Source organism: Mobula birostris, chromosome 10 (assembly GCF_030028105.1).
Source record: "Mobula birostris isolate sMobBir1 chromosome 10, sMobBir1.hap1, whole genome shotgun sequence".
In the NCBI taxonomy this organism is placed as follows: Eukaryota; Metazoa; Chordata; class Chondrichthyes; order Myliobatiformes; family Myliobatidae; genus Mobula; species Mobula birostris.
The window spans coordinates 101,695-116,374 of NC_092379.1; positions in this window are offsets into that span (position 1 = coordinate 101,695).

A 14,680-nucleotide genomic window follows, 5' to 3' on the forward strand; every position below is an offset into this window, starting at 1 on the left:
GCCCTACAATTTGAGAGCACACTGGATGAGATAATGGAGAGCGAGAGAGAAGTACAGGATAAACCCAATCTAACTAGGAAGGAGAGAGCAGCCCTGAAAGAACTGAGAGAAGATACGGATATTGTTATCAAACCAGCAGATAAAGGGCGCAGCATAGTTATCATGGATAAACAGCAATACCTATTTGAGGCACACAGATAATTAAACAACATGGAACACTACACTAAACTAAGGGAACCCATATACTGGGAAACACACACAGAGATTAGGAACATTTTGCGAGAACTGAAGAGGACTAGATACCTCGGGAAGAAGCAAGTGGATTACCTGACAGGGATACAGCCACGAGCAAGAAAGTTCTATATCCTCCCCAAAATACACAAGAGCCCAGACTCATGGACCGTTCTGGGAAAATACCACCCGGCAGGCCCATCGTGTCGGACTGCAGCAGTGAGTCATACAGGATAGCAGAGTACATTGATGCCTTCCTTAACCCACTATCGCAGAAACACTCCAGCTCAGCTAGGGTCATATTTCAGCCCTCTCTCCTACTGCAGGGGACACCCCCACCCCCGCAATGCCAATTGCCACCCCACCCCCCTTTGCCGTGAATCCTCAACCTCCATTCCCTAACTCTACCCCGGGCATGTCCCGCCCTACAACACCCCTCAATTAGCTACCGCACAACCCCCAGATCACAGCACACAGTCCCTATTAAAAAGACCCCAAATCCAAAACACTATCCATAGGCAATAACTCCACTATTGTAACTTAAACTCCAGAATGGAGGTTGAAGAGGAGGAAGATCCCAGTAAAGGAAAGTTGGGGACCGAGATGATGATGACGTGGGCCAAAGACAAAGTGGCAGGGTAAATACTGCATCTCCAGTACGAGATCCACAAATACTAGAGGGATATTTTGCCCACTGCCCGCATACTCGCATCCTAACCCTAAACCTTATGCGGTCACAATGACCCAACGGACAATGGAAACCGCATCCCAAGGGGGAGAGGGGAACAGACCCTCCACCTCCAGGGACGGCCTCTTGGTCAGCCGTGACCGGACCCATATCACACCCGAGCCCCGTAAAAAGATGGCTCAGGCTGCACTCCGTCCGTCGGCAACCAGTAAAACAAATTTGAGTCCGGTAATTGTGCTGCGGGACTGTCTCAGACCAACAGTTCCTGAGAACAACATGTGCAGTGGGAGTTCCGGCACCGTCCACGACAGGGAGCCGGAGCTAGTTAGTCCTCCCAGCGCCGACACTTACAGTGGGAGTTCCGGCACCGTCCACGACAGGGAGCCGGAGCTAGTTAGTCCTCCCAGCGCCGACACTTACAGTGGGAGTTCCGGCACCGTCCACGGGGAGGGCGCTGGAACTAGTTAACCCACTCGACGCCAACGTGGCCCCACTGCCCAAGCCACAGGAACAGAGAAGACGCCAGGTGAGCCCCTCCCCACCCATGAGCCCCTCGGAGAAAACGCAATCCAACCTAGGAGCAGGGTTGCCTCAGCCCGCCGCCCCCACGGCCTCCCCGACCCAAGACTCCGAGGAATCAGCACCCCACCACACCAGTGCGGATGGGCACACAGACAAGGGGAGCCAGTACACGAGGACCGAGCAAGTCTTCCACCCCAGGGAACCACACAGCCCAAGAGTCGGAGGACATGGGACAAACAAGACAACAGGTAACCCCTATTTGCAGCAACCAGGAGGATCAAATAACGAGGCATCCTCACTCTAAACAGAAAAATGTAACTTGGGAACTAAGGCCCCTTAAACCTATACTTATTATAGGGGACTCTAACATTTCCAGGATCAAAAGATGCCCTAATAAGGATGTTCAACTGGACGGCTATCCGGGAGCCAAATTCACCCATGCCACTGCTATCCTGACAAAGTTAGAACCACAACTGGAAACTAAGAAGGTTATCCTTTCTTTTGGAATAAACAATAGGTCACATCAACTAGCAACAGTGACTAAACAGCTTCAGCAACTATTAAGAATGGCCCATATAAAATTTCCCAATGCCAGTATCTGGGTGCCAGAGCTGAACTTTAGCCACTGTTTGACAGAGGCAGAACAAGCAACCCTGGGTCAACTAAACGAGGTTATTAGAACTAAGAATTATATCCCTGCAATCCCGGCGAGGCAGTTTAAGGTAGACACAGACCACATCCATTGGACAAACAAGACAGCCCTGACCATAGTCAAGAGGTGGATGCAGTCTTTAAACTAGAGTGGAGACAAAGCCGAGAGAGGCAGGGTCCACGACTGAGAGAGACTGTCGTGAACCTCTCCCATACAGTTATCCCTACAGAAACCCAGGACAAGGTTCTGAACATGGGCCTCACTTTTATACCGACTGTAAAGCTCCATAAGGAGCAGATTGAGGGGGCCATGGGTAAGTTCTATAGGAGATTGGTACTGGTCGACTTTTTTGGGGAGTCAGAATGTAGCAAGACCCCTTTCACCCCTCCCTCAGACTGGATGCCCAAGAGGAGGTACAGGTCAGAAGCGGTCTTACAATTTGAGAGCACACTGGATGAGATAATGGAGAGGGAGAGAGAGGTACAGGATAAACCCAATCTAACTAGGAAGGAGAGAGCAGCGCTGAAAGAACTGAGAGAAAATATGGATATTGTTATCAAACCAGCAGATAAAGGGAGCAGCATAGTTATCATGGACAAACAGCAATACCTATTTGAGGCACACAGACAATTAAACAACATGGAACACTACACTGGGAAACACACACAGAGGTTAGGAACATTTTGCGAGAACTAGAGAGGACTCGGGAAGAAGCAAGTGGAGTACCTGACAGGGATACAGCCACGAGCAAGAAAGTTCTGTATCCTCCCCAAAATACACAAGAGCCCAGACTCATGGACCATTCCGGGAGAAATAGCACCCAGCAGGCCCATCGTGTCGGACTGCAGCAGTGAGTCATACAGCATAGCAGAGTACATTGATGCCTTCCTTAACCCACTATCGCAGAAACACTCCAGCTACATCAAGGACACGTACCACTTTGTCCGGCTAGTCAATTCCATGTCAGTGCCTCCTGAGGCCATACTCTTCACCATGGACATTGAAAGCCTGTACACCAATATAGAAACCGACAGGGGTATAGAAGCAGTGAGGGATATCCTACAGAAGAACCCCCAGCTAGAGAGACCAGGCGAGGCCTTGGTGGAACTCCTTCACCTCAGCCTGACTAAAAATGACTTTGAATTCAATAATGAATTCTACTTACAAGTCAAGGGCACAGCGATGGGAAAGAAGTTTGCTCTAGCCTATGCCAGTATATACATGGCAAAGTGGGAGGAAACAGGTTATCCAAAGTGTCCCAAAAAACCCATGTGTCTCTATAGATACCTGGATGACATCTGGGGAGTGTGGACACACTCAGAGGTAGAATTAGAGGAATTTATTCAAATCCTAAACACTCATCATCCATCCATTAAGGTTAAGGCCACAACAAATAGGGAGAAAATTGACTTCCTGGACACTACGGTATTTAAACTAGCACCAGAAAACGGCAGCCAGAAACTAGCCACCAAAGTATTCTTTAAAACCACAGACACACACACCCCCCTACACACCGGGAGCCACCATCCCAAACACACCTTTAGAGGCATCGTCAAAGGACAGCTGACCCGGTTTCATCACATTTGCACCAGGGCAGAGGACTTCCACCAAGCCACTACTATCCTCTTCTCTGCTCTTAGACACAGGGGTTACAGCAGACGGAGGCTCAGACACATCAAATCTGACTTTTTAAAAACTATCACAAATCGCCAACCACGGGACAACACAACACAGAAACTACCCTTGATAACAGGATACAGTGGGATGGCAGTGAATATCCACAAGACAGTCAAAACACACTTTGAAAGTCTAAAGGAGGAAGCGGGGACACTGGGACAATACACCATAGTTTCAGCCTTCAAAAGGGGTAGAAACTTAAAAGACATACTAGTCAGTACCAAAGTACGAACAGCGCCAAACTGCGAGGTGGGAAACTGCAGGGTGTGCATATACATCAGAATTTCAAAAAGCATACACAACAGAGCTACAGGAAAGTGGGCTGAGATAGAGCAGAGGATAACTTGCAAACAAAAGAATGTAGTATATGCAATCCAGTGTAAACAATGCCATATCATATACATAGGGGAGAGAGGCAACAGCCTGAGAACCAGACTCACAGGACACCTCAGTAATATCACAAGAGGAAACCAAAACGGATCAGTTAGTAGGCACTTCCTGGAGCATGGAATGTACTCCTTAGCTATCCTGGGCCTGGAAACCAACATAAACTGGTCAAACCTCTAAAGAAAAAGAGCAGAGAGGAGATGGATTGAAAGACTACAGACGCATTCCCCAAACGGCCTAAACGAGGCCTAAAAAACCAGACCAGCAACATAAAATGTACTCACCGAAGGGCCAACACTTCACCCCGTAATTTTAAAGAAATTGAGAAAATTAGAGTAGGGAAGAAGAGGAAGATCCCCTTCAGTCACCCACCCTGAAACAAATTAAGACAGGGAACCATTAAACAGGAAAGGTTCGTCTTACTTTGGAAATAGAGCCTAACAACTAGGCCCCAGAACAGAACCTAATTCCCCAAGTAGAGAGGAGTAAAATTAGAAATTATAACACTACAGGAGATAACCACTAGGAAGAACAGACGCGTAACGACCGGTTTAATCCAGACAATGCATAACGACCGGTTTAATCCAGACACAGCACTTGCCCCAACTTCCCAGCTTCCCCCATGGGGAAGAATACATCCTCAGCACATGACCCTGCCCTGAAACCTAACATCTTCATACCCCATAAACACAGATCCTCTTCTCGCTAGAGGGGCAAACTCATCCTACATCACCAGTTATACCTCCCGCCGCCCAGCGGGCCCCCCTCAACCCTACCCCCCCAACCTAATCCTAACATCCGGAGGACCACACACCCGAACTAAACCCTAACCCTAACTTCCAATGGACTGGGCACCCCAACTAATCTGGACAGCACCCCAAATAACCCAAACCACACCACACTAAAGGGCTTATATAATAGTCCTTTGCCGTACCACTAAACCTCACACCTCCAACCCTGCTACACACCTCCATAAACTCAAACCCTCACCCCAGCAAGGGGCCAAATTCCCACTGCCCGCATACTCGCATCCTAACCCCAGCCCTGACCCTAACCCTATTTTCCAAGGGACCGCGCACCCCAACTAAACCAGACAGCACCCCAAATAACCAAACCACACCACACTAAAGGGTTTATATAACAGTCCTTTTCCCTACCCCTAAACCTAACATCTCCAACCCTGCTACACAACCCTATAAACCCAGGCCCTTACCCCATCAAGGGGCCAAATTCACCCAATATCACCAGCAGCTAGGCTCCTATTTCAGCCCTCCCCCCTACTGCAGGGGACACCCCCACCCCTGCAATGCCAATTGCCACCCCACCCCTCTTCGCCGTGAATCCTCAACCCCCATTACTTAACTCTACCCCCGGGCATGTCCCTCCCCACAACACCCCTCAATTAGCTACCGCACAACCCCCCGATCACAGCACACAGTCCCTATAAAAAAGACTCCAAATCCAAAACACTATCCATAGGCAATCACTCCACTATTATAACTTAAACTCCAGAATGGAGGTTGAAGAGGAGGAAGATCCCAGTAAAGGAAAGTTGGGGACCGAGATGATGATGACGTGGGCCAAAAGCAAAGTGATACTGCATCTCCGGTACGAGATCCACAAACACTAGAGGGATATTTTGCCCATTGCCCGCATACTCGCATCCTAACCAGAAGTGACACGTCTCTCGTCATCCTGGTCCTCAAAAGCCAAAGTAAATCCAAGAAGCTATGAAAATTGGCACAGACTACTGAGGTTAAACCCCAACCCCAACATACATTAGCCACAAGCTTCCACCACATTTTACCCACAGAACAGTAAATTCACAGTTTGAACACTTAAGTCACAATTAAACAACGTAATCCTAAAAGGAGAAATAGGATGAAATTTAATCTCAACTCTAACTAGGTATTAAAGGAATAGAAATAAAAATTTAGGGGCTAAAAGAATGGGAAGGGTCGAATAATATAAAGGAGCAGCGCGATTAGTAGATAATTTACCTTCAAGAGTCTTAACAAATAGGGCGGGCCGGCAACAGCCAGGCGCTGCAGCAGGAATGGACAAACATGTTTGGTAAAACAATACAGAGGTGGGAGGTGGGCGGTTTTGGGTGGGGGGTGGTGTGGGGGGGGGGAGGGGGGCTGCGAGGGGTGGAGTGGAACATTTTAAAGGAAGACCACCTCAGTCTTTACAGAATTCCCCATGAGGAAGCCAAAGAGAACAGGCGAAACTGGTGACTCTCCCAGTCGTGAAATACGCTTTATTGAAGACAATACGCTTTGTTAAAGGCAATTCGCAGGAGTCGAAATCACTGAACCCAAGACGAAGAACAAGCGATAAGGACATTAATTAACTGGACTTCATCTGTAGTTTTCTGATTATTGTCTTACTTTAACGATGTGGATGAGAAATTGGAGAGTATTAAAGGCAATATGCTATATTAAGGGAATTCACTGGAGTCGAAATCACTGAACGCAAGACGCAAACAAGCGGTAAGAACATTAATTAACCGGACTTCATCGGTATTTTGGTGATTATTGTCTTACTTTATCGATGTGGAGGAGAAATTGGAGAGAGAGGACGGGGGCCTGCCAGCACATGGCGCGTCAGACTACCGTGGTAACGGCAGAAACCTCGGGTTTCCCAGGGATTCGTTTTCCACCACGGTTAGATTATATATAAAATAATCCAGACTCTGTATCATCTAAGAGTTTTGGAACAAATGATCAGGCCACCGAAGGGGATCACCACCCAGGCATACAGACTGACCAAATTCATAAAGCCGGCGAACCCCTCCCAAGAAGCGCTTCGTAAAATTACTGCCAATGCGGACGTTTGGGCTAAACAAATACATCATATTTTAATTGGTCACTACCAATTATGCCTGTAAGAATTGGAACTAAAATTTATTGAATCGGATCTGACTGATCGCTAACCAGAGGCAATCAGCAAAGCCGTAATCTGGAACAAACGAAATTTAAAGGAAAAATTTCAAATCAAATTGGAGGCCGTCCAAAAGCATATTTTTGCCGCGGCAAACAGGGCCCACGAGGGGCCCCACAATCCGGAAGCGGCCACAATGTCCCCACGGACAATGGAAACCGCATCCCAAGGGGGAGAGGGGAACAGACCCTCCACCTCCAGGGACGGCTTCTGGGTCAGCCGTGACCGGACCCGTATCACACCCGAGCCCCAGAAAAAGACCGCTCAGGCTGCACCCCGTCCGTCGGCGACGAATAAAACGAACTTGAGTCCGGTAATTGTGCTGCGGGACTGTCTCAGACCAACAGGTGCTGAGAACAACACGTGCAGTGGGAGTTCCGCCACCGTCCACGAGAGGGCGCTGGAGCTAGTTAGTCCTCACAGCGCCGACACGTGCAGTGGGAGTTCTGGCACCGCCCACGGGAGGGCGCTGGATCTAGTTAACCCACTCGACGCCGATGTGGCCCCACTGCCCCAGCCACAGGAATAGAGAAGACGCCAGGTGCGCCCCTCCCCACCCATGAGCCCCTCGGAGAAGACGCAATCCAACCTAGGGCACAGGGGAGTCCCAGCCCGCCGCCCCCACGGCCTCCCCGACCCAAGACTCCAAGGAATCAGCACCCCACCCCACACCAGTGTGGGTGGGCACACAGACAAGGGGAGCCAGTACAAGGACCCTAACCCTAATGCAAGGACCGAGCAAGTCTTCCACCCCAGGGAACCACACAGCCCAAGAGTCGGAGGACATGGGACAAACAAGACAACAGGTAACCCTATTTGCAGCAACCAGGAGGGTCAAATAACGAGGCATCCTCACTCTAAACAGAAAAATGTAACTTGGGAACTAAGGCCCCTTAAGCCTATACTAATTATAGGGGACTCTAACATTACCAGGATCAAAAGATGCCCTAATATGGATGTTCAATTGGACAGCTTTCTGGGAGCCAAATTCACCCATGCCACTGCTATCCTGACAAAGTTAGAACCACAACTGGAAACTAAGAAGGTTATCCTTTCCTTTGGAATAAACAATAGGTCACATCAACCAGCAACAGCTAAACAGCTTCAGCAACTATTAAGAATGGCCCATATAAAATTTCCCAATGACAGTATCTCGGTGCCAGAGCTGAACTTTGACAGAGGCAGAACAAGCAACCCTGAGCCAACTAAACGAGGTTATTAGAACTAAGAATTATATCCCTGCAATCCCAGCGAAACAGTTTAAGGTAGACACAGACCACATCCATTGGACAGAGAACACAGCCCTCTGACCATAGTCAAGAGGTGGATACAGTCTTTAAACTAGAGTGGAAACAAAGCCGAGAGAGGCAGGGTCCACGACTGGGAGAGACCGTCGTCAACCTCTCCCGTATATTCATCCCTACAGAAACCCAGCACAAGGTTCTGAACAGGGGCCTCACTTTTGTACCAACTGCAAAGCTCCAAAAGGAGCAGATTGAGGGGGACATGGATAAGTTCTATAGGAGATTGGTACTGGTCAACTTTTTTGGGGAGTCAGAATGTAGCAAGGCCCCTTTCACCCCTCCCTCAGACTGGATGCCCAAGAGGAGGTACAGGTCAGAAGCGGTCCTACAATTTGAGAGCACACTGGATGAGATAATGGAGAGGGAGAGAGAAGTACAGGATAAACCCAATCTAACTAGGAAGGAGAGAGCAGCGCTGAAAGAACTGAGAGAAAATATGGATATTGTTATCAAACCAGCAGATAAAGGGAGCAGCATAGTTATCATGGACAAACAGCCATATCTATTTGAGGCACACAGACAATTAAACAACATGGAACACTACACTAAACTAAGGGAACCCATATACTGGGAAATACACACAGAGATTAGGAACATTTTGTGAGAACTAGAGAGGACCAGATACCTCGGGAGGAAGCAAGTGGAGTACCTGACAGGGATACAGCCACGAGCAAGGAAGTTCTATATCCTCCCCAAAATACACAAGAGCCCAGACTCATGGACCGTTCCGGGAGAAATACCACCCGGCAGGCCCATCGTGTCGGACTGCAGCAGTGAGTCATACAGGATAGCAGAGTACATTGATGCCTTCCTTAACCCACTATCGCAGAAACACTCCAGCTACATCAAGGACACGTACGACTTTGTCCAGATAGTCAATTCCATGTCAGTGCCCCCTGAGGCCATACTCTTCACCATGGACATTGAAAGCCTGTACACCAATATAGAAACCGACAGGGGTATAGAAGCAGTGAGGGATATCCTACAGAAGAACCCCCAGCTAGAGAGACCAGGCGAGGCCTTGGTGGAACTCCTTCACCTCAGCCTGACTAAAAATGACTTTGAATTCAATAATGAATTCTACTTACAAGTCAAGGGCACAGCGATGGGAAAGAAGTTTGCTCCAGCCTATGCCAATATATACATGGCAAAGTGGGAGGAAACAGGTTATCCAAAGTGTCCCAAAAAACCCATGTGTCTCTATAGATACCTGGATGACATCTGGGGAGTGTGGACACACTCAGAGGTAGAATTATAGGAATTTATTCAAATCCTAAACACTCATCATCCATCCATTAAGGTTAAGGCTTCAACAAATAGGGAGAAAATTGACTTCCTGGACACTACGGTATTTAAACTAGCACCAGAAAACAGCAGCCAGAAACTAGCCACCAAAGAATTCTTTAAAACCACAGACACACACGCCCTCCTACACACTGGGAACCACCATCCCAAACACACCTTCAGAGGCATTGTCAAAGGACAGCTGACCCAGTTTCATCGCATTTGCACCAGGGCAGAGGACTTCCACCAAGCCACTACTATCCTCTTCTCTGCACTTTGATACAGGGGCTACAGCAGACAGAGGGTCAGACACATCAAATCTGACTTTTTAAAAAGTATCACAAATCCCCGACCACGGGACAACACAACACAGAAACTACCCTTGATAACAGGATACAGTGGGATGGCAGTGAATATCCACAAGACAGTCAAAACACACTTTGAAAATCTAAAGGAGGAAGGCGGGACTCTGGGACAATACACCATAGTTTCAGCCTTCAAAAGGGGTAGAAACTTAAAAGGCATACTAGTCAGTACCAAATTACGAACAGCGCCAAACTGCGAGGTGGGAAACTGCAGGGCGTGCATATACATCAGAATTTCAAAAAACATACACAACAGAGCTACAGGAAAGTGGGCTGAGATACAGCAGCGGATAACTTGCGAACAAAAGAATGTAGTATATGCAATCCAGTGTAAACAATGCCATATCATATACATAGGGGAGACAGGCAACAGCCTGAGAACCAGACTCACAGGACACCTCAGTAATATCACAGACCAGTTAGTAGGCACTTCCTGGAGCATGGAATGTACTCCCTAGCAATCCTGGGCCTGGAAACTAACATAAACTGGTCAAACCTCTAAAGAAAAAGAGCAGAGAGGAGATGGATTGAAAGACTACAGACGCATTCCCCAAACGGCCTAAACGAGGCCTAAAAAACCAGGCCAGCAACATAAAATGTACTCACTGAAGGGCCAACACTGCACCCCGTAATTTTTTTCTTTAAATTGAGAAAATTAGAGTAGGGAAGAAAGGGAAGAACCCCTTCAGTCACCCACCCTGAAACAAATTAAGACAGGGGACTATTAAATAGGAAAGGTTCGTCTTACTTTGGAAATAGAGCCTAACAACTAGACCCCAGAACAGAACCTAATTCCCCAAGTACAGAAGAGTAAAATTAGAAATTATAACGCTACAGGACATACCACTAGGAAGAACAGACGCGTAACTACCGGTTTAATCCAGACACAGCACTTGCCCCAACTTCCCAGCTTCCCCCATGGGGAAGAATACATCCCCAGCACATGACCCTACCCTGAAACCTAACATCTTCATACCCCATAAACACAGATCCTCTTCTCGCCAGAGGGGCAAACTCACCCCACACCACGAGTTATACCTCCCACCGCCCAGTGGGACCCCCTCAACCCCACCCCCCCAACCTAATCCTAACATCCGGAGGACCACACACCCCAACTAAACCCTAACCCTAATTTCCAATGGACCAGGCACCCCAACTAAACCAGACAGCACCCCAAATAACCCAAACCACACCATACTAAAGGGCTTATATAATAATCCTTTGCCCTAACACTAAACCTAAAACCTCCAACCCTGCTACACACCCTCATAAACCCAAACCCTCACCCCAGCAAGGGGCCAAATTCCCACTGCCCACATACTCGCATCCTAACCCCAGCCCTGACCCTAACCCTAACCCTAATTTCCAATGGACCGCGCACCCCAACTTAACCGGACAGCACCCCAAACAACCCAAACCACACCACACTAAAGGGCTTATATAACACCCTACCCCTAAATCTAACATATCCAACCCTGCTACACACCCCCATAAACCCAAGCCCTCACCCCATCAAGGGGCCAAATTCGCCCAATATCACCAGCAGCTAGGCTCCTATTTCAGCCCTCCCCCCTACTGCAGGGGACACCCCCAGCCCCGCAATGCCAATTGCCACCCCACCCCACCTCCCTTCGCCGTGAATCCTCAACCCCCATTACCTAACTCTACCCCCGGGCATGTCCCTTCCCACGACACCCCTCAATTAGCTACCGCACAACCCCCAGATCACAGCACACAGTGCTTATAAAAAAAGACCCCAAATCCAAAACACTATCCATAGGCAATAACTCCACTATTGTAACTTAAACTCCAGAATGGAGGTTGAAGAAGAGGAAGATCCCAGTAAAGGAAAGTTGGGGATCAAGATGATGATGACGTGGGCCAAAAACAAAGTGGCAGGGTCAAGTGTTACTGCATCTCCAGTACGAGTTCCACAAACACTAGAGGGATATTTTGCCCACTGCCCGTATACTCGCATCCTAACCCTAATTTCCAATGGACCGTGCACCCCAACTAAACCGGACAGCACCCCAAATAACCCAAACCACACCACACTAAAGGGCTTATATAATAGTCCTTTGCCCTACCACTGAACCTAACAACCCTGCTACACACTCCAATAAACCCAAACCCTCACCCCCATCAAGGGGCCATATTTACCCAATATCACCAGCAGTTAGGCTCCTATTTCAGCCCTCCCCCCTACGGCAAGGAACCCCCCCCCCGCCGCAATACCATTTGCCACCCCACCCCACCTCCCTTTGCCGTGAACCCTCAACCCCCATTACCCAACTCTACCCCAGGCATGTCCCTCCCCACAACACCCCTCAATTAGCTACTGCACAGCCCCCAGATACTGCACCCAGTCCCTATAAAAAAGCCCCCTAATCCAAAACACTATCCATAGGCAAGAACTCCACCATTTTAACTTAAACTCCAGAATGGAGGTTAAAGAGGAGGAAGATCCCAATAAAGGCAAGTCAGGGACCGAGACGATGACAACGTGGGCCAAAAACCAAGTGGCAGGGTGAAGTGATACTGCATCTCCAGTAAGAGATCCACAAACACGAAAGGGACAATTTGCCCACTGCCCGCATACTCGCATCCTAACCCGAATATGATTAACCCTGGCAACACCCCCACTAACTCTAGGCACACCCCGATTAACCCTGGCCACACCACCACAAACCCAATGACTTGTGTAAGGAGGAGCAAGATCCAATAAAGGCAAGTGTTGGACCTGGTTAATGAAGGCCTGGGCCAGATCAAAGTGGCAGGGTTGCGTGACACTGAATCTCAAGTGACGAGATCAAGGAGCAGAAGAGGGCTGATTCGCCCACTGCTCGCATAATCTCAACCTAACCCCTAAGCCTAAAAACTTCACCCAAGCCCTCTCTCCACCAGGGGGCCAAGTTTAACCCACTTCGCCATCAGTTCGGGTGCTTTTTCAACCCCTCCCTCTACTGCAATGTCCCGCAGCCCCACTTCCCAGCCATACCCCTAAACCTGACAACTCCATTCTTCTACACTCCCCCATAAACCCGAGCCCTCTCCCCACCAGGGAGCCAGGTTCACCCCACATCACCACTTGAACACTACCTGCGCAACCCCACAAACATCCCCAACCCTACCCTTCACCCTAATCCCAACTTCCAATAGACCGCGCACCCCATCTAAATCGGACAGCACCCAAAATAACCCAAGCTACACTCCACAAAGCTGACTTACGTAACACCAACCCCCACCATCCCCTCTTGCATCCGCAGTACTCAGCCCTACCCCTAAACCTAGCATCTCCAACCCTCCTAAACAGCCCCGTAAACCCAAGCTCTCTCCCCACCAGGGGACCAAATTCACCCAACGTCACCAGCAGTTCAGTTCCTCTTTTAGCTCTTCCACCACTGCAAGGTCCTGCTCTACACCGCTCCCCGCCCCCCCAGCCAGTTCCCACCCCACCTCCCATTGCCGTGAATCCTCCACCCCCATTACCAAACTCTACTCCCAGTCCTAGCCCTCCCCACAAATCCCCTCAAGTAGTTACTGCACAACCTCCAGATCAGAGCACCCATTCCCGATAAACCCCTCCCCCCAAACACTATAAGCAACAACTCTCCATTCGTAACTTAAACTCTAGAAGGGAGGTTAACAAGGAGGAGGATCCCAATAAAGGTGAGACAGGGACCTAGATGATGACAACGTGGGCCAAAAACAAAGTGGCAAGATGAAGTGATACTACATCTCCAGCACGAGATCTACAAACACTAGAGGGATATTTTGCCCACTGCTGAAGTAATTCCATCCTAACCCTAAGCCAACTGGTGTCGGATCAGGATAATGAAAGGCATGGTCCAGATTAAAGCAGCTCCAATACACTACCCTATCCACCATGGCCCCACATACCTCACCACACTAAACTCCACAACCTTATATCTCTCAGCCCCACATATACATCCACCAGCCCTGCACTCAAACCTAACCCTAAGGTGCAAGGGAGCACACACCCCCACTGACCTGAGACACATCCCAATTAAACCTGACCACACTCCCACAAACCCGATGACTTATGTAAGGAGGAAGAAAATCCAATAAAGGCAAGTGCTGGACCTGATTAATGAAGGCATGGGCCAGATCAAAGTGGCAGGGTTGCATACACTGATCTCGATTGACAAAATCAAGAAGCACAAGAGGGATGATTCTCCTAGTGCCCACATACTGTCAACATAATTTAACAGTGACATGCTTTTCAATCTCCCAGTCCATGAAATGCAAATAAAAAAAGCCAACAAAGCTGGGTCCAGAGAAAACCAGTTACCACTAAGCTCAGTGACAAGGTGGAGTGATACTAAATCTCCAGAAAACACTGTTAATTTAACCCATGCAATCCCAGGCATACAGATGCAAAATAAAGACCAGTGCTAATATAAAGTAGGGAAGTTGAACCTGACAACTGGGCCTCAGAAGATTCTACTCCCCAAATGGTCAAAATAAAGCCAAGTAAAGAAGTCTAAAATACCCATAACATGCAGAATTATATGCCTGTCATTATTTTGGTCCATGGGTTAAACATAAGCCACGCCTGATCAACCGTGGTTGGGTCGCCTGTGAGAGAGTGTCCAATGATTAAAGA